The sequence below is a fragment of the Vidua chalybeata genome, chromosome 8 (assembly GCF_026979565.1).
Source record: "Vidua chalybeata isolate OUT-0048 chromosome 8, bVidCha1 merged haplotype, whole genome shotgun sequence".
Lineage (NCBI taxonomy): Eukaryota > Metazoa > Chordata > Aves > Passeriformes > Viduidae > Vidua > Vidua chalybeata.
This window is the reverse complement of record NC_071537.1, coordinates 23,970,028-23,990,136: the sequence shown is the minus strand read 5'-3', so window position 1 is coordinate 23,990,136 and position 20,109 is coordinate 23,970,028. Positions and strand designations below refer to the sequence as shown.

General features: G+C 41.5%; 1 protein-coding gene across 1 annotated transcript in view; it reads right to left on the bottom strand.

Annotated features, from left to right (window-relative positions):
- Positions 1–20,109, bottom strand: part of ZMIZ1 (zinc finger MIZ-type containing 1) — a 287,515-nt gene that overhangs the window by 214,985 nt on the left and 52,421 nt on the right. The window contains exon 2 of the mRNA XM_053948519.1: positions 3,087–3,169. The gene's annotated coding sequence lies outside the window, so the exon portion shown is untranslated. The remainder of the gene's footprint in view (positions 1–3,086; positions 3,170–20,109) is intronic.

The following is a 20,109-nucleotide window of genomic DNA, read 5'->3' as shown; positions in this document are numbered from 1 at the left end:
TTCATACTTAAAAAGGAGGCTCAAAGACAAACTATGCTGCCTTTTTGTAACTTCTGATGCAATAAATAGTCTGATTCAGCAACAAGCCTGTCTTGATATGGTCACACACCTCCCACTGACCACGTCGTGAGCAGCCTCATGGAATACACTGGCTCATTGCTGGGGGATTTTTCACAAAGAGAACCTGGAACAAGCAGTTCCTATCTCTGGCTGCTTGTTACCAGCTCCTGTTGCACTGCCTTTGCCCCTTCCCTCCTGGGACAGCTTCATGGTGCTGTGCAGAGAACTGACTTGGCTAAGCTAAAAATAGTCCATTCATCCTCCCCCTCCCTCCCCATTTTTGCCAGGTTATTTTTAAAACAGATACATTCTCTGCTCTTGTTCAACAGCTTGCTGGAAGGGGAAGGGAGGAGGACAAGATGCAGCTCTGCCAGCCCAGGCTGTAAGGGGGACTGCAGAGTCTCTTCAGCCCTCCTTGCCACTAAGACATCCATGGCATTGCAGACACACAGAGGTCCTCATAATCCCAGTTCAAGCTGGTGTTTGCAAAGTCTGAAAAGGAGCATGTACTATTCCTACAGTTAGATGGAAGAGGTTTGCATAATCTTATCCCTCATATCCCAGGAGCCAGAACTAATTCTGTGCTTTTCTGATTTGACTTGGGGATTCTACACCACTACAGCAAGACTTAGGAAATGGCTCTTCACTGTAACCTTGTCTGAGTGCTCATCTTTTGTTTGCATTATTCTGCCTTGCAAGATGACAGCTATCAAGTCAGATTAATGAATGCCACTCACAGTGACACATGCCAAAAGTAAACCATTAAGACCATCTAAATAAGAGCCAGGCTTAATATGTAGGTTGCCAGGTATTACATCTAGTAAGAAATCATTCTAGACAAGTTCAGCAATTAAAAATTATCAAGTATTTTAAATTAGTTCTTAAAATTCACTAGACTAATCAAATAAAAACTCTTTCTGAATTCCTAAAAGAGCCCTGCATTTGAAGTGCAAAGAATTTAGGCTGTCAGGGAAAAAAAAAGGGTTGGGGGGGCAGGGGGGGGGGGGGGGGAAAAACCATCAATTTTTGAAAATCCTCCTAACCCCCACTGTTTCTTCTGTGTGTTTATGAAGCCTCCGGAAATACCATGGCAAACATTCCAGCTCTACAGCAGCAAGGTCACGTGACCCAAAGGCACAGCAAGGAACTTCTTTCCCAAGTTTCCTTACGGTACAGAAAAGTGATTTTTTTTTTTTTTTTTTTTTTTTTGAAAATGAGGATCTAAGTCTAGGGAAATCTCCAGGAAATTTTCAAGAGTACAGTTTTAAAAACAGAGTGTTTCTCGATGTAGTGCAGTCTGGTGTTGTGTTCCCTTTTGATATTTATTTGCTGCCTTTCTATGCTGGCACATACTATTTTTATTATCTAAGATGAGCATCTTAGACCTATATTCAAGGACTGTTAAATACAAGTCACCTCTAAAAACTACTTGTAATGTTCTCTAAAACTTCTATTAAGAGTTAAAATCAGTACTGCTTTATTTCTTAACACAGCCATGATCTTTTCCTGGCAAAAATTATGGCACTTAAAACCTCTCCCCCTTATTGTCTTTCAGGATTATTTCAGCTAGCACTATTAACAAAAGGATTTATGCAAATAAGCTTTGCTAGACATTATGAAAAAAAAATACTCAAAATCTGAACCTGAATCACAACCTTGCATTTTTTACAAACAATCATGTGTACATACTTGGAAGTAACTGAAATGTAGGAGTATTGACGAATCATAATGTAATAGGTGAGTATCAGAAATTTGTGGTTGTCTGAAATAACACAGAAGAAAGCATTGGGAAGGAAAACAGTCCTGCAGTAGAAATGCACAGTAAATGGCAGGCACTCACCACTAACTTGCTTTGTAACCATGTCAGAAATGCTTCTAATTATCAGAGGTAAAAGAGGGATGGCATTTCTGCTGGAAGCAAGTTTTACACTTTAGTCTTTCCTCTCCCTTCTTTTGCAGCCTATAAATATTAGTCTTACACATTTTTCTCCCATACAGCTCTTGAAAAGGTTGAGTTTTTCAAGGCTGAGAGCAGATAGAAATGTTCATCAAGAGATGCCTTGAGGTCAACTGTCTGTAACTCATCAAAGTGTAGCACTGAAAATATGGATGGTGGATTATATGAGCATGGTAAAGCAGATTAAAAAAAAAATCTATGTTCACTAACATTTTATCTGTTTGGAAATGGGTTCAGTTATGCACCCCCAGTGGTGATGGTCACAGGGTACTGACTTCCCCCATAATTTCAGGTGCATTCAAAACAACTACAGATTCACAGAAGTGGCTTTAGTGCTGTTTCCCAATATATGGAAATCCCAGTGGGATATGACAAGGATCAAAAATGGAGAACACCCACACAGCAGTGTAAGGAGAGGCAGTTGGTCCACAAGAAAATTATGATGTAGGTCAAATTCTTGAGAAGCGCTGAACTACACTGAAAATAAGGTAGAGATGAGCTTACCTGTGGCTTTATAAAGTACTTTAAAATATCTAAAAAAAACCTCACAAGCAAAGGAAAAGCAGCCACAGAAAAAGTCTGCAAAGATTATTTTTCTTAAGTGAAGAAGGAAACAGATACCCTGGAGTGCCCACTCTGAGCTTTTTAAAAAATTCTGTACAACAGCTAGACATAAGATATTGAACATATTATTGAAACTACTGTTCACTTCTACTCAGGGATTTCTGCTTAGTTTATTATAAATGCACACTTATTGGCAGCAAGTAGAACATATTATTGCTCTATTTTATAGCTCGAATGGTGCACGCAAAGAGTAATTTGTTTGTATTCCGTATCAGGATCAATACTGTACCAGGGATAGCCTGAGGAATGTTTATGCTGAGGGCTTTGCTTGCAGTGTTTTGTTGTTGCAATCAATTGACCAAACAGGGCTGCTTCTTAAAACAACAAATAAACTATGATAGTGACCAGATCAGTCATTCAAGCGTCAAACACGACACAGTGTCTGGAAAAAGAATGAAGGCCCACAAGTGTTTTTACTGCTTGATGATACACACAGCTTTCCTACCTGAATATTTCCCACTGGCTTTTCTTCCTCTCAGTAGCTGGGGACCGTTTCCTCAACACCCTCACACAACAAGATCCATTTTCCTGCAATAAAAATACAAACACATCATGCTTCCATTCTCCTGCAGAACACAGCAGCATTTGAATCAGCTCAGTGAAAAGACCCAAAATGAATTAAGAGCATTTAGGAGTCCGAGGACCAAGCCAGGAGGACCAGGTCTGAGGCTGGGTTGGGGTTCTAGCCCAGCTTTTGTCACCCCCAAGCTTTTGAGACTCACTCAGCAGTTTAAGTATTACAGGCTTTCATGCTTGTAACAATGAAATAAGGAAAAGATAATGAGAATTCTGTTGAGGTTTGTATCAAAATTTCCTGAGCCAAATGGTAATTTTTTTCAGTTAAAGGTCATGCTGAAGTCTCTTTTATTCTCTTTATAAAGGGTACCCACTGACTAGTGTGAGCTAAGTGCCATTAAAAAAGATAAATCAACCCCCAAACACTACTTAAGAAAATACACCGAAATACCTCAGAACCACCATCCTCTCTGTAGCAAAACAAAACAAATTTATGGATTACACTGGCACAGCACTGCAACTTCTAGGAAATGTTTTTTTTAATTGTAAAGAAAGATTGCAAAGGGAGATGGGGGAATGTTTACCGGTAGTCTGTATTTTGTTACATGCTGTTTCAGCAGGCAGACAAGGTGTCCTTACAGCATTATACTACCAAGCTCCAAAACTCAGCAAATATTGAGAAAAGTAACACAGTGACTACATTTTGCCTCTCTTTTGACTGACTTCCAAATAACTTCCGTACAAAAAAAACCAAAATCCATTAAACATGAAAAAGCACATACTACTGGAAAAGAAAAACAAACAAAAAACCAAGAAAACACCAACCAAGAAACACAGCAAACCCCACACAATTTGCAACCAGTCCAGGTTCCTCCCCAACGATGAGCTGTGGGAGCAGACGCTTTCATAACAACTCAAATTATGCAAAAGTCACAGGTGACTTTAAAAAAATGCAGAAGGAAAGCCTCAGGTTATTACAAATAACTTGTTAGTTGCATTCAGTGTTTGTTCTGCAGCCATATTTGTCCTTTTCACTGGTAATTCACCAAGAATAAAAACATGACTGAAAACCTTCTTAGAAACAGTCATCCCACCCCAACACACCCAGTGTCACCAAGGGACTGTCTGCTTCATACAGGGACACTGCTGGTTTTCTTGTCTCACAAAGGGCAATTTTAGAGAAGTTACATATTGACAAGCACCCTGGGTGAATGTTTGGCTTTAAGGTCTCATTGAACTGCAAACGTTTTTGCCCAGAACGGGTTTATTCTCTTCCAGAAGTTTTCCCAAGTGCTTTTCTTCTGCTTATGCAAGGCAGGAAAAATACATTAATTGATTCAAATTTAGCACTTGTTAACGTAACTTCCTCAGCTAATGTAGACTGGTCTTTAATGAAGTTGCATTTAGTTATTTTAGTTTGTTTCTCCAAAGGAAAAACTTTTTTTTCTGCCTGCCCCAAGCTCTGGGTACCATTCCAGGTGTAACTGGATTGGACTTTTGTCAGATCAGGCTATAGCACTTATCTGGACACTTGAATTTTGCCTCTCACTCCTCTCTCCTGGACTCTTACTTTCAGCACTGCATTTGTGCAGCTGCCCGATTAGCTGGTATGGGGCAACTAATTTCCTCCAGCATGCTGTTTCATAAACAGCTCTGCCAACACAACACAGGGAGCAGGCCCAAGACAGGAGTGATCAGCCATCATGGCAGAGGGTAGAAACAGAGGCTGTTTAAGCCAGCTTGAACTGCACTGCTGCAGCACACAAACCCAAAGCTTTGCTCCCCTCCTCTGTGCTTCAGTCTGCCCATCTGTAAAACCGGCACCACAATTCCTACTTTGTTTTTTAAAGCACCTCTTAACATGAAAAGGCTATCATTAACATTTCTGTGAATCCACATTACCGACCACCCACCCCTTTCATAAGCCAGGTCCAAGCTGATTCTAAGGACACTGGCACTGTCCCCACCAGCATCTGCTCCCTGGTTTCCCCGCACAACCTGCTCAGGGGTTGTACAATGTCCCCCCCACCACTCCAGCCTGTTCTGTGCCCCCACGCCAGCCCCAGCTCTGCCAACACACTTCACAAGGTCCTGCTGGGAACAGCAATCAGCTTCTAAAAATAAAATTAGCTTCTTAAAGCCTGGTCCCTTCTCTCATCCTGTTTCTAGAAAGATCCCCAAAACAGTCTCGCTGGCAGAGTTCGGGGGTAGCGGGCTACACCTGAAAATGAGAATAGATTGTAGAGAAGCGTCAGCTGGAAAGCCCTTACACCTGGCTTGCCTCAGCCACCCTTTCCAGGTGTGTTCTGAGCCCTACTGTGGCACAATAGCTCGATGCTGCACAATTCCCAGCCTGTTCCACAGCCACACCGGGGGCACAGCCCGTTCCGCAGCTGCAGGAGCGGACCCTGGGAAGCACCGAGTCCTTCCCGCGAACAGCCGCCGGTGCCCGGCCAGGGAGCTGCGGGGTGGGAACGGGGGAAGGAGGGGAACCAGCAGCGCTCCAGCCGGGAGGGCTTCCTGCTCTTCCAGATCCAGCAGGGGGAGCACAAAAACGCGGAGGTTTTTTGGCCACAAACGCTTTTTTGGCTACGAACGCGTGGATCGCAATGCTGGACACTCTGCATTAGGCTAGTCTAATGTGTATGTGGGGCATGACAAGCGCACCACGGGCAGAACTCTTGCTCCGAGTAGATCGCACCCTAAAAACCAACTCTGTGAAGGAGCCGACCAGGACAGGCCAGGAAGGCTGCAGGAGCCAGGGGGGAGGAAGGAGAGCCTACACAGCAGGGCTGCCAACGCCAGCAATTTTATCGTGTCCCCTGCAGCACTAGGAATTTTTCCTAAAGCCAGCTCTCCAAAGTCTCATCATCTTTTTTTTTTTTTTTTTTAAGGGATATATTTATCTCTAGGCTTCCAAAGTTCAAAACCAAAGCTGTAAAAATAAACCCCAAAGATTTAAAAAACAGCAAAAGCAATAAAAGAATCCCCCAAATCTGTTGTCTGTACATCATGGGCAGAAGAATCCCAACTCGGGGAATTTCACAAAATTTTAGTTTATTTATTGACAATTAACAACAACCTGTTAATTACTGTTTCAGAAACTGGGGAGGGGGAAAAAGGAGACTAAGCAGCTCAGCAACCACTGAGGGGAACTCTTCCTGCTGCTTCCCAAGGGCCAGCTTCCCCCGAACACCTCTCCTCGCCCAACTGCCCTGCCTTGTGCCATGCCTGACCCTCAGCCCTGCCCATGCCTTAGCATAGACAGCCGCGGGGTGTGTCTGCGGCGCCTTCTCCTCTCTGCTCCTCCTCGCTTGTCTTTAGGCTACTCCCTGCTCCTTCGCTCCATTTCCCCCGTCCCAGGCTGGACTCCTCCTCCCCAGGTCCCAGTCTCGCCCAGGGATACTCTTGTTTTGGCCTCGGGTGGCCACAGCCCTCAAAGGTGACCCTCACTGTGCTCTGGGGCAGACACGATCCCTCAGGAACCCTCTTGAAGGGCAGCCCAGGCAATGCCCCCAACCCCTGCAGCCCCTGCTCCTAAACCCACCAATTTTGGCCCAATAAACTACATAGTTTCAACATTTTTTCTTTTAAGATAGTGCTCTGTTTCTTAGTGATTTTGCCAAAATTAACAGAAACGTTCTATATATATTTAAGGGAAAACCCAAAGCAAACTGTGCATTACAAGTCTTAAAGCATATAAAAAATACTGTAAGGGGGAACTGGAGGAAATCCAATAGGGAAGTAACAAGGAGTTCATCTTTAAACCTCCTAATCTCAGCTGTATCACTGCAATGGACTTAGGTCAAGCACAAAGAACTTTCCCTGCTTTCTCATCATATCCTGATCCCAGCTGGTGTCTGCCAGATTTTAGAGACAAGTTTATAATAGATCTCTCTGGACCATCACAGATAGTCCTGGAATCCTGCTTCTTGTCCATAGCCTTACCCTCTGCAGAAAGCAAGAGCGACCCCAGGGTATCTCACTGTCTACACCTCAGCACTTAGCCTGTGCTGGACTTAAATAACTGTAAGTAAATCAATCTCTAAAAGTAACCAAGATTAAACCCTTCAGTTTCCATACACAAAATATCACTTGGACTCCACATACCCAAACAAAAATGAAGAGATAGCAAATATAAAACACCCAAACAGAAATTCTTGAAAAACAAAAATACTGCTAGGATAGACAGTTAAAGAATGTTGTACCATCTTCCTACAGAAATGCATAAGGCAGGTGCATTTCAGGGTATTTTCCTACTTCCACAAATTATTTTGAAGTTCCAGCATTATTCTCCTTGAACTGTAGAACATGTTCAAACTCAAAATTCCTGTAAAACCACAGCATGTCAGCAATTCCAACTTCTCATTTATCCACAGCTGTAACTGGGTCATAAGTGAAGAACATGAAGTGCTGCTCTTCCTAAATAAGCTTACTGGTCAGCAAGCGTACTTCTGCTATGCGAAAACATTAACAAACTTTACAGAGAGTTTAACTATTATATGCAGTCCTTATTAGGTATCATAGCCCTCTATCAGGACTTTTTAGAAACTTGGGCTTTCTTGAAATTCTAAAGCAACGGTGAGTGTATGTCTAACTAGCATCAGATGCCATCCACGCTGACAAAGAAACAGCCTGCTAGCTTAATAAGGAAAAGCAAAAACTATTTTTAAACTAAGTAATGCAAAATAGGTGAGGATTTTGGAAAGAAGAGAGACAGACTAATGTCCATGCAGGTTCGTGTGTTCCGTCCTGAGCAGAGACAGAACAAGGGAGGAAAGTAAAGCTGGGAAGATCTGTGTGGAGGGAAGCCGGACTGCAGCTTCAGACAACTTTCAACTTTGCCTACACCTAGACTTGGTCCTCAGAAATCCTTATTAAAATAAGAACCAAACAACACAGAACTACATCACACCAAAATGCAGCAGCCACACGGCTGTAAATACAGACATTTATCTGATGGAACAGACAGGATGGACACTCCTTCCAAACACAAGTAGCAGAAAGCCACAGAAAGGGGCCAGGCTGCACTGGAACCTGCTGTGTGCCTCACCTGGCAGCACGTAACACATCCCCCTCCCTGCCCCGGGGAGCCCTGGAGCCAGCCTCCTGCCTTCACCCCAGGGAGCTCCTCGTGCCCCACAGAGTCCCAGGAGAAGCCTGGGCCAGCACTCCTGCACTACCCCGTTTCCTCCTGACATCTTTTGTTCCCAAAATAGAAGAAGCAGGTTCTCATAGGGGGCTGCTGCATTGAACAGCGCAGCCACTCAGACGCTTGGTCAAACCGGTGGCTCCTGTATCACATCATTACTACAACCAGTCCTCCGGGGAGATTTCTCAAGCTCACCCTGTTAGGCAGAATGCTACAAGGGTACAGCAAAGTAAGAAAGAATCACAGTAGTAAGTATGTAAATTTTGCTTGTGTTTTTTCCCATCTTCTTTCTCACCAATGTGTAGAAGCAAAAGTTTTGTTTATTTAGTCGCCATTTTCTCAATTAGTTTTCCCAGTTTAAAAAACTAAACAACCTTTAGTTTTCTCTGGATAAAAAGAAAGCCTTCTCAAACTTGTATTTCACATTATTTCAAAAAAATAAAACATAACCGAAGTACACATTTTCTCAGCTGTAGAAAGCCATGAATTTGCAGTTTCCTTATTTTGAGATGGAAAGGAAGGTCCAGGTTGTTGTCATATCCTATATGTTTAAGGCTTAACAGCAGCCGTTTGCAGTATCATGATCTCCAGTTTAGAACAACAACAACAAAATCCTTTTCTTCTCCCAAGTTGTTCCCCAAAAATCTTATTAGTGAAAGAACCACTTTTCCAATCCTGCTCTTTTCTTAGGGCTGCATCCAAGATAGGTCCAGTGCACCTAAAAACACAGGCATGAGTAGACCAAGATTGCTGTAGTCCATGTCTCTGCTCTCTTGTCACAGCCCTGGAAACCCTAAAGTCCCTGGGGCAGTTCTGCACCCCACCTCCCTCCCAGCCTCACACCCCAGATTTAAGGGGCTCCACTGAGTCAGTAGAATAGATCAGGGGCTTAAGCAGGAACAGGGAAATAGGACTAGGAGGACAGGCATTTCAGCATATCTTTGTGAAACTATAATCTGATGGAGGTGGCTTTGGCCCAAGCTGAAATAAGAAAGATTTGGTGTGGCTGCCCCTGTGCAAGGCAGTCCAGGCAGCTCCTCTTCCACTGCCTGCTCCAGCCCAGCAGCACCCAGCCAGCTACAGTCAGAGTCAGCCTGGGGCTGATGGACCCAAACTGACCGAGGTGTGCAATTCACTGTCATTTCACAAGTGACCGGAGCAGTCACGGCTCCTCCCTGGGCCACGGCGGGCAGCAGCACATTAGACTGCATCTGTCTGTAGCAGAGGACTGAGCTGCCAACTCACAGGCCTAGGATAACAAGCACTATTAATCTTGGCTTAAACTGAACCATTGTTCTGGAGACTGGGCATCTCCTGTAAAGTCCCATTATTAGAGACCATTTGCCATCTATTTCCTTAGAAACTTTTTTTAGTGTGTTTCGTTCTATTTCAGTAAAAATTTTCCCCTTCCCTTTTCCTTAAGTCCTATTGTACTTACAGAGCCTTAAACAATAATCCACTCAAGCACAACCGTGGAAGTGGCCTGAAGGAACAAAAGCTGCTTCTGGCATAGCCAGTGCATCTGACTCTCCCTGCATACAGCTGCCTGTATAGCCTCTGCAGATTTGCAGAGCACCAGCAGCTACTGATTTCCCTCTGCTCCTCCTGTGTGTTGGATACAAAATAAACAGTAAACATGAGGAGTCTACTCAAATTATACTTGCAGCATCAGCTAAGGGTGCAGGTGAGTCACAAGCAAGTTCTGCAGCCTATCTTGCTAAAGGAATAGGGAGAAGACTGACCTTAAAAGAAAGCAGTAGGCATGAGTAAGACAAATAAAACAAAAGTCTAACTCCAGGGAGACAAGACAGTGGAAGCAAAGTGTCTCAGGCTCTGTTAAAGAAGATTATTGCCACATCTAGCAGTTAGTACCCACCCAAGTAGAGTGCCATCAACCTAATTCTCAAACGAGACTAGCAGAACAGCGAGACAGGATTAGACATGCTTGTTTTTAACCATTCTTTGCTCTCTCTGGTGTATTACTATCAGCACAGCATTGGCATCAAAATTACTACCCTTCAAAATGTGCAGAGCACATTTTTTAATTTTACATGTAGCAGTTATGTCATCTGGGGTTATTTATTTTTTAATATAAAGTGGTATAACATACTTAATCTGTTTTGAGAAAAGAACAAATTGATTTAGTGAGCAGTTCAAGGCTCTCCCTGGAGACACTCAACCACACTCAGAAATCTGGATATAAGTTGAGACTTTGCTAAAGTCATTTTAATTGCAGGTCATAAGAAATGTCAAGATATAAACCACCAAGGAATACTAAAAATTAAGCCATCATCTCTGAGAGTAACAAATGTCTTATATTTGGCAGTAGAATGATTTCTAAATCTTTACAGCGTTACTACTTAAGGACAGTAGCAGAGCAAAGGGCTTAAGAACTACACACGACATGCGTGCATTATTTTTGCTGGGGGGGCAGAACTGAAAAAATACTGGAGTGAAGGAAACTTACACCACCACCACCAATAAAAATGTAGTATTTTATCATCTTTTTCACTTTGTTTCACTACACTGAACATCTTCTGTTAATAAACAAGTTTTGGTTTGTTTTGGTCTGAGAATGTTCCTCCCTATGCAGTATGGAACAGAGTTGTGTATACAGCAACACATATGTGTGAAAACGGAGCACCAAATTGAGGAAAGCTGTTTTTTAAGAAAACTTTAAAAAATGAACAAACAAAAACCCACAAAGCCTTAGACCACTTCTAGAGCTTTGTGCCTAGGTTTTACACAGAAAAACTCTTCATTTTTTCTTAGCTAAAAAGTACTTCTTAAACAGGTGTTTTCCTGTAGAAGGTACACCCCAACTTCTGCATTTTTTGAGCTGGATCCCCCATTTACTAAAACCCTTCTATAGAACTTAGGTGAAATCTCCAAAATTTTCCTCTGCCCACTTACCTCAAACAATAGTGATAAGACAGCTCTGATCTTAACAGATCAAAGTGAAAACCCTCCAGTTTAACCTTCTTAAAACAGAGAAGGTTAAAAATTAAGTGCATTTTCAACACCAAAGAACAATATCTGAGAGCTCTTACTACAAGTATCTAAAGAAAACTTATATAAACCATTTCGTTCTCCCACATTCTCCAATGTGAAAGTTAAAAGGTCAGCAATGTAAAATCAGGAGCAGGATTTTTTACTGTCTCTGCCTAATAACCTCTTAAACTTGATCAACATACAAATTTCCTTTCCTGCCCTTACCTTCCACTCATGTGAGTGGCGATGAAAAGGCTATTTCCCTGATTTTAGATAAATCATAATGGAACTCACCAGTGAACAGCAATTTGAACAGAAAGCAGTTCAAGTGATGTGAAGACCCATATTAAGGGAAACAAGCTCATGTATGTGGAATGAAAAAAAAAAAGTAATTTAACATCCTATATTGCTGCCAGTCAACTCAATTACAAACATCTATTTTGTTGGGTTTAGCCACTGTCCCTAGCAGGTATGCCAAGACTTATGGGTGAAATTCCATTTCTCTAACTGCAAAGGTAGGCATTTCACACAAGTTTAAATCTATCCTCTGCCAAGTCCATTTTCTTGAGTGCCTTCACATCAGCTCACTGAATACCCTAACCACCCTCTTGTGTAATACTAAGCACCATGTATATCCACCCCCATGTCTGCACAGGGTGCAGCAGGGGGGCTACTGCCTGCTTTGCCTGCCTGAGTGGTGCTGTCGTGGCACAGAAGTGAAGGGCAGGAAAGCTGCAACACTATGACCCAAATAAGATGCAGGCAAACAATTTTAGACATCCAAGCCTTTAATGCAAATTAATGTCATAGCAATAAAAGCTCCAAAAGGAATAATTGCACAGATGTCTCAGAGGAAGAGTCGTATCTTGGGATTTAATAGCTAGAAGCAGTTTCCCCCATCTTCTCTTCAGGTCATTTGGTTTCAACAGACAGTGCTCCTTGCTGTCTATCACACAAGCTATTACACAAGTACTCTCAAACTGGTAGCCCTGGATCCTGGTTTTCTGGTCCCCTGGAGGGCTACAGGGGCCTTCCCCCATGCCAAGCCCTGCCAGGCTGCCCATGTTAAAACTCGAGGTCATCCGCAACATCAGAGAGGCAGCGTTACACAATTCATGCTCTGCATGGACATCTGAGCTGGAAAGACAGTAATTTCAAAGCTAGATGCAGTTTGCCTCAAGATCTTCCAAGTTTTACTGCAGGCTGTTCTTAAAATCTTCCACTGATAGCATTTGTAAAATTAGAATTAATTTTCTGTGACATTGAAAGAGGGAGGGAGAGACCCCAAACAAAACCCCAGTCCTGCCTCACTGACTTCACTCCTTATATCTGCACAAATATCCACTCGTTTCTGTGCTGTCCTTGAAAGCCCTTTCTCTGCAGCACACCAAAAGCTTTTAACCCGTATTGAAGCCACTGTCATCCAGCCCCAGCTCCAAACAGGCTGTGCTGTGCCAAAGCCACTACTCTGTAAGAGGGGAGCCCTGGAAAATCTTGCCCAGACCCTGGGGGACGTGGCTGCCACGGCCATTCTGCTGTGTCCCTGCAGCAGGGAGGATGCTGGCTGCACCCCGCCGGCCAGGGGCTCGCACCACACCTCTGGCCGCGGGGTGCTCCGCCAAGGAAAGGGCATTTTTTACAAGAAAGGGACTGAGTTTCAACAACTGAGGCAGAGGCAAACAGTGCCTTCTGGCAGCTCCTCTCCGGGGGTGGGATGGACATCCGAGCAAGGGTGAATTAGAGGGAGAACAGCTGTTTGTTCAGTGAATGAGTCACAGGACTCAGCCATTAATTCTTCCTCTCAAGAGAATATGCCCCCATACCAGCCCACCCACCATCCTATAAAACAAACAAATATATAATGGAGATCAGGGAGGGGGAGCTCAGTGAGAGGAAAGGGAAAAAAAGAGGAAAAAATAGCCAAGCATTTAGTATTTACATACGAATGAAATGTTTCATTAATTACATACAGAATCAATTTGCAGCTATTTTCCTCAAATTTCTCAGTCAAACCCACAGATTTGAAGCACTTTGAACTGTGCTGCACCAGTAATTGTGGATGACTATTTTAGATCAGTCTTGAATCACTGTAGAGCACACACCAAATGAACTAATAAGCTACTCATGTGTGGACTACTAATGTATTTTCTTTCTTTGCTAGACAGATGGAATACAGTCTAAAATCAGTTGAATTGGCTACCGGTAATCTTCAGAAAGGCTTTGAAAACTCTTTAGTTCTACTGTTTTATTAAAAATACCACTCAATAGCCTGCATGCATTAGAAAGGAGCTGGCAATATGCAGAAAATCCCAAACAAGTTTTAAAGATACGAAGAGAGAGTCAGGAATTTCATGTGACTGTAACATGCCTCCGAGAGTGACAATGAACAGTGCATTGTCAAGTGTTTTTAAAGGACTACTGCAAAGCTGGACAACCCTGCCATCTATTTGATATTTATCCCAACACAACCATTTACGTGCAGTCATTTTAAATGACATATAGCAACCTATCAGTTCTATAATCTGACAGATGTGTTCTAGTTTACAGAAACATCTGTTGAGTCATCAGGACATCAGAATAGTTAATTGCACTTTGGGGATGCTTTCAGAGATTAAAAGTTGCCTTACTTCAAGCAAATTTTAAGTGTCCTTATAGATTAAACTCCTTTTTCATGTACAAAATTAACATATGTACCCACACTCCAGAGAAACTAATGTATGAAATGTAAAGAATAACTTCCCTCAGGGATCATCTGTTTTCTTCCGCCTCCTGTGCATTGCCTCACACTGCTCAGCAATATGGAACAGAAAACAAAAATACAACATGAATCATGCATGATTCTGAAATATAAACTAATACATGGCCTACACTGTCTGGGCAAAGACTACAGAAGAAGCTGCTTTGGGTTAAAAACTTTAAACTTTTACAAATAGTCTAACAGCTAAAAACTGGGAGATGATGCCTGTTTCTTTTTTTTTTTTTTTTTTTTTTTTTTTTTTTTTTGCAAAATGCATATAATTATATTTCAGAAGGTTTTATTACTGTTTATTCTAAAAGGAACGTTGTACAGGCTGTGCCTTTCACCACCACAAGAGTATGTGACAAGCCAGGAGAACCACCCACAAAATCAAACATGGACAGACATTGAGCCATCCTCCAGCTGAAGTTGTACCAATTGCTTCCTATACACAGCTAAGGACTGGAAGCAAATAAATTCCATTCATACACATAACTGAATATTTGAATTAAAAAGAGTAATACTAGTGGAAGATTCCTATGAGTTTTCAGCATGTGTGAGCAGATGAGATCTTCCCAGATTGTCCAATCTGAGTTTCCCTGCAATCTTCTGGCTTCTATTGCAGTAAGAGGATTAAGAAAATGTATTTCTTAGGAAGAAAGAGTTATCTTACAAACTTTGATTTAAAACCATTTAGCAGCGGATTTTTCATTTGGTTGGTGTTTCACAAAAAAAAAAAAAACAAAACCAAAAAAAACCCCAAAAAACCACCAAAAATAAAAAAACAAACCAACAAACCAAATGAGTCAATCAAAAAAGGTATATTTGGCTGTTTCTCAGAGGTGATTGAATCCATCTGGTCTGTAGCTCCTGAACCACAGGGATCCCATGATTAATTCAATGAACTATTTGGTTTCACTGAAGAAGTGATCATAAAGTTAAAGTGCAAGTGCATAACCAAGAGCACCATGCAAGAACACAGACACCAACACTGCATCTGGGCTTTGCTTCCTATAAATCCTGAAGTGACAGCACACCTCAACCTAAGTGGACTGTTATTCTTTAGTGTGGAGCAAATCAAACTTGAAGTGAAAGGGTAAAAGTTGAGACAAGCATTGCAATCATGACCATGCTTTAAAAAGATGCCATACTTCTGAAGTTACAGCATATTCCCTTGCTACTAAACCAAACTGAGATTGCTGTCTCAGTTGCATTAAATTATTAGCTAATTAGCCCTGACTAAGGACAACAGTATGTTGATGCTGGCAAGCTGTGAAAAGAACACTTCAGCAAAGAAGATCAATAGCATTTTTTGTCTGGCTTACAATAAGAAAACTGCTGGCCCAGGTTATGAGTGTAAGCCATTTTTCATTTGGCAGACAAGACAGTACTAGTGACAGATCAATACAGTAACTTTATGATAGGCTGCTGCTCCTGCAGATGGCAGGACCATAAACAGGCATCATTTTTAAAGCCTGAAGCAATCCATTACTTGGACAGAAACCACCTGACCTTTTACAATATTTACAGTTTTCTACTGAAAAAGGAAAATCAGAGAACAAAACAAGGGGAAATCAGCACAATTAGCTGTCCTGCAAGACAGAAGAAAATATCACTTGTTTGAAAGTCAGTATTTAAAGTAACAAGCTTTGTGCTATTTGGGAGATCACATTAAAGCCACAAGGTTGGCACAAGGGAACTACTCATCTCTTCAAAGAGAAAATATTATTGGGGATCACATCTTATAAGATGCAATTTCCTTATCTCCTGGTAATGAGGGATAACAAAAGAACCTAATCTTTAAAGAAAAAAAAACCAAATCAATCAACCACTTTAATGTGTCCTTAAAACATTAAACCAGTTCCTTTTAACACCTGCAATTACTAGGCATTTGAGAGAATTCAGTTACAAATAGGCAGTTATTTTTCCCATATTGCAGTATACACACTGCAGATTTGCACATGCAGTTTCTTATTCTGCACCAATATTGGGATTGCTGGGATTTGACTATAGTGTTCCACTATTTTAACAAAGGCAAAGCAAAACAAGAGAAAGGTTTTTAAATTCTGGAGTTTTTTTATGGCAAGACTTCTAGCTGAAGAGAATGTGAAGGACAGCATCTTAATAAATTATTCAGGCCACATCTTCAGATAAGGACCCAGGTGGAGCAGCTGGTCCTGTACTTATAGTCTTCCCTTTACTATAAACATGAAATAACCACAGAATATGGTGAATCAATCATACAACTAGCTTGCCCCTGCCTCTCTGTCTGAGGCTGGTTTGTGTCAATTACTACAGAAATATCTGCTTAAGCAGGAAACTAATTTTACAAAAGCACATTGGGTTCATGGGCTTTCATCAATACTTTTTGGTTGCTGCAAGTAAGTAATTAACATTAATGTCAACATAAAGGATAGAAGGAGGAGGAAAGTATTAACAAGCACAACATAAAAACTGAGCTGGCTGATTCTTCTTCATACAGTACTGCCATGCAACTGGCTCCTAGTCCTTGCCTGAAAAATGAGTTACTATTAATTTGGTTGCTAATTTTACTTTGCATGATGTAAGCAAACAGCACTACATTTTCCCCTTAACGAATGCCAATTATACACAACATTAGTTTAAAATACAACAGAATAGCACACAAACCAGAAGTCTTTTGACTGGGCTCCACTCATGCTAAGAATAACTTGGCACACACGTACATGATGCTAAATCTGCCAATGATTTGCTTTGCTCCAAAACTCCCCCCCCCCCTCTGCATCTTCTACGAGATCCTAAATACATGAAGCTGCGTTAAAGCAGGAAACCTACATATTGAACCTATTTTTAAAACAAATTGAATTTCTTTGAACCCAAATGCAAGGGACGGTTTCAGCAGTTTCACATTTCTAATCCCATGCGTTTTCAGCAGGCACAAGGGCTCTTTATTCCCAACCGCGCACAGACGCTGCCCGCCACATCTGCCAGCCCACAGCACTTGGGCTCAGCCCAGAGACTCTGTCAGCCTTCTGCAAAATCACTGCTGCAAACACACAAAGCAGCAGCCCACGGTTCTGATTCGCAGGACACAAATATCCTTAGAGATAACGTCCCCAGGATCACACTAAAAAGGCACTAAATAAATTCAATGGCTTATGCTTGGTCATTTTGTTTTTTGGTTCTGTTTGGGTGGGGGGGGGGTGTTAATTTTTTTGTTAAAGGGTACTAGGTTTTTGTTTGCAAACCCTCCCCTCCGGCAATATTCACAAGTAAAACAAAAATTGCAGGACCCCGAAATAATTACTGATGCTTCTTTTACAGTGCCTCAGTGACATTGTGTCAATTTTAAGATAATCCAAAGCATTTCCTTCATGCCATAGTACGTGGATGCAGGTAGTGACCTCACACTGGCTATTCCAGAACTCTGGTTCAGCCTCAGCACACCTGGGATGCACATCCCATTTCAGCTGACTGTCACCTCTGGGAAGGAGGAAGGGCAGCTGGGTTTGGCAGGACTTAGCTGCATGGCCACTAGCTAAAAGCAGTGTTAGGAGGGATTATATAACCTGGCTGCTCACAGAGAGAGTTCAAAGGGAGACAAGGGCTGCGTCTTGGAGCCCTTGGAGGAGAAGAGAGCCCCCATCATCAAGGGGGGACAAGGTCATGCTCTTCCTGCACCCTGATTGGTAGTTGCTGGCTTTTTGGTCCACTGACTCCTCTGAGAATACACCCATATTTCCACTTATGCTTTCTTTCTTTTTTCCCTACATCCTATTGTATCTAAGATTCATTACTCTAATTCCTTTTCAGTAAGGTCCTCACAACAATGAGGACCTTATTTCTCTTATTTCCCCTCTGTCACTGTTAAGATGCAAACTAAACCCTTACACTCAGACTACTCCCTGCAGCTTCCTGTTCTGTCCCTTCTTCCATTAAATTCCCTGGACTTTTCATATTAAGTTTTAGTCAATAAGGACATTAACTCCCCTTATTCCTATTTTACTATTAAAATTACATGGTCCTTCTCTGAAGATAAGGCCATGTAAACAGCTTTATAGACCTTAACATTAGCATCAATGAAATCTCATTGAGGACCTCAACAATTTCTTGTTGAAGAAAGAGTATATAAGTCACAAATCCACTAACACAAATGACCATGTACCAACTCTGCTACTGTTCATGACGTTAATGAAGTTGTAGGGAAAGAAAACCAAGCTTCCAATATCATACCAAACTTCCTTGTCATTATAGTTCCAGACTTCATATTCGCTACAAAAACCACAAACAACACCTCATTATCTGTTTTTCTTTCCTAGATAAACCTTCCTTGAAAATTTATGTCTTAACAGTTGCTTCACATCCATTCAAAAAACATCAAAAACCCAAAAGCACCCCAAGAAAACCTCTTTGTGTTTTGGAGATTGCATTCATGTGAGAGATATTCAATATTTGCTACTGTAATAAAAGCATAAACTATTAGTTGGATAGTAGAGCACTTACGAAAGACATCACCTCTTTGTCATGTATAGTCCCACAATCATATTTACCTCCATGATGGTGACCACAAGGCAAGCTCACAATGCATATAACAACACGAAACAGGAAACTCAAACTATTGCATATTCACATTGCACATTGTCTGCACCACCATCCACCAGAGCCAATCCTTTCGAGCGTAATAAAGTGAAGGTATTATAATTAGAGAGTTCATAATGCCATTTAATCAAGTGTGGAGCTGGAGCACAGTGGGTTGTATACCAAAGACAAAACCACATGAAGCAGTACAATGCTGAGTGCAAGAAAGGGCACACATATTCTTCAGGGAAAATAACAAGTTACTACAAAGCCCTGTTTGTTTTCAAGTACTCAGTCTAGAGTTTGCATACTAGGTAATTTTGCATCATGAAAGTAATCATTTCATAAACTGAAAATGAAGTAAGACCACAAAAATGTCTTTTGAGTCTTACAGACAGAAAACCTCAGTTTCAAGTTCTTAATTTGTGAATTAATTCTTTGTAGTTTTACTGGAAGAATTAATTGTGCTTCAACAATATTATAATTATTTTTTTACTACAGCTTATTATTTACAAAGTGCTTTATAATAACTAACCAGTTTCTGTGACACCTGTAGCGGTCTCCATGTAGGGAGGCTGAGACAGCAGTATCCTGAGCTATCAACAGAAGAACAGCAAGGGCCAAGTGAAATCAGGAACAAACAGAAGACTTTTCCATAGTCAGCCCATTTTTCCAGGGGTCACATGCTTAGCACAATCAAGATAATGATGCAAATGCTCTTTGCTGTGTCTCAAAACTGGATGGGGAATTACCCTGATTCTCTCCCATGAAACAAAGTGTGTTTAAATAAAATAAAATTAAATTAAAAAAAAAAGTAAGAACTCAGGAACTTTGCAAACGGGAAGGATCAGACAGTGACTTACATGTTTTAGATTAGGCTCCTGACAGATGTGAAAGATCTTGCAGATCTGCCAACCCAGAACTCATGTTGCCAGAAGGCAGCAGTCAAGCCAGCACACAAGGAAGGACCTTAATGACAACGGCTGCAGCTACTGCTCCTTCCTTCTCTGATACACCAGAGATGTCTGGCACTATTCTTTACAGAAACAAAGACTACTCCTGTCCTAAGCAACCTGTATTTTAATCATACCATAATATTTTTTAGGAAAACATCAAAAATAGTTTCCGTTTTATGTATGGAGAAACTTGCTTGACAAACACAGGAGCACCACCACTGAATGTTTGAAAAAACCCTCATGGTAATCAGAGCACAAAGTGTTATAGACCTTATCTTGATTTGCAATTTTCAGAGGCCAAATATATTTTTTCCTTTCAATACATAAAGAACAATAAATATCCCTAATCTATATATCCAATATATCAGGTAAATCTAAAACCACACGAGCAACAGTTGAAAAAATCTAGCAGAAAAATGATGTGGCAGCACAGAGCTTCTGAAACTACTCCTGGGCAAGTGAGAGTCTTCAGACTGAAGCATTATTGAAAGATTACACATATAACAGCACATTCTCAAATGGCTGCAGATCAAGAAATGAAAAGGTCTGAGCTAAAACA